A 1788-nucleotide genomic window follows, 5' to 3' on the forward strand; every position below is an offset into this window, starting at 1 on the left:
TATCACAATAATATGTACTATGCGGTGTTATAGGTAGATCTTGTCTTTTTAATACGAAGAAGGGTAAGGAACTTAAGGTTCCTTACCACGCTAGTGCCGCGGCAACACGTGATGGCAACTTGCCTTATATAACGGCAACTTACCACACATAACGGCAGCTTGCCGCATATAACGGCAATTTACCTCCTATTGCAATGCAATATATTCTAGCTATACTAGGAGTACTTTTAAAACGCGAAGAATTAGTATTATAAAAATCCGTATATACACTTCTTCTTCCTTCCTTCCTTGCTTCCTTGCCCTATGCTTTTAAACTAGTACTATTACTAGTAGCACATTCTACCTATTCTACTATCTTTAACTTAATTCGGTTTGTGTTAATAAGTCGCTTAAGGGCTAATAATGGTTTACTTTTAGTTATAGCGTCCGTAGGGTTACTATCTCTATTAATTTACTTAACCTTAGCTATTTCGCGTCTTTTATATAACTGGCGTAGGCATATAATATTAATTATAAGTCTCTTCTCCTATATAGTTCCTAGCTTAATAAGGCATTTATAAATTAACTTAAAATTAGTATAAAGGATAAGCGGTAGGCTAATATTAAGTTATAATTTAACTATGGCCTTAATTATAGCATCGGCAAAATATGGTACCCTTTCAATGGCCTCAATGGTTGGTGGTTAACGCAATTGGCGCGCAGTTGAGGGCATTTGGCAACTCGACCGACTAGCCTATGTCGTGTTTTTTTAACACGCAGCCTGCGCGCAGCCTGCGCGCAACCTGCGCGCAACCTGCCAGTAATCTGCGCATTTGGCAACCATAATTATATTTACCTCTTTTATACTAATAATATATTTTAAATAAATAAAAGCTATTTTAAAGCTATTTATAAGGCTAGTAAAATAAATATTATTATTTTAGATAATTTAATATAATACAGCGATGGTTCTCTTCTACCTATCTACCTATTGACTTACCTACCTGCCTGTATCGCCTACCTATTTGTATTGCCTACCTATCTACATCTACCTGTCTACATTTGCCTACCTATCTACATCTACCTACCTATCTATATTTACCTACCCGTTAGTATCTACCTACCTATCTGCATCTGCTTACCTATCTGCATCTACCTACCTATTTATATCTACTTGTCTGCATCTGCCTACCTATCTATATCTGCCTACCCGTCAGCATCTACTTACCTATCTATATCTGCTTGCCTATCTGCATCTACTTACCTATCTGCATCTGCCTGCCTATCTATATCTGCTTACCTGTCTGCATCTACCTACCTATCTATATCTACCTACCCGTCAGCATCTACCTGTTTATGCCTACCTGTCTGTGCTACCTTAATTCGATCGATCGATCGAATCGTTTATAGTGTTGGCTGGCTAGTCGTTGTCGTCTGGCTCTGGCGACGGTTGTCTGGTTCTGGCGACGGTCGTCTGGTTCTGGCGACGGTCGTCTAGCTCTGGCGACGGTCGTCTAGTTCTAGCAACGGTCCTCTGCTGGCTGCCGTTCTGGTGCCTCCCTAGGTAGGGAGGATATAAAGAAGGAAGGAAGGGTAAAAAATAAGGTGGCTACATAGGGTAGAGGCACGTGTAGAGGCTATCGGGAATATAGCGGGGACCCGATGCAGAGCTTCGTGTAGAGCCTCTGTACGCAGAGCTTCGCGCAGAGCCTCGTGCAGAGCCTCTGTACGCAGAGCTTCTCGCAGAGCCTCGTGCAGAGCCTCTGTACGCAGAGCTTCGCGCAGACCCTCGCGCAGACCCTCGCGCAG

This window comes from Cenococcum geophilum (genome assembly GCF_001692895.1).
Source record: "Cenococcum geophilum 1.58 unplaced genomic scaffold K441scaffold_97, whole genome shotgun sequence".
In the NCBI taxonomy this organism is placed as follows: Eukaryota; Fungi; Ascomycota; class Dothideomycetes; order Gloniales; family Gloniaceae; genus Cenococcum; species Cenococcum geophilum.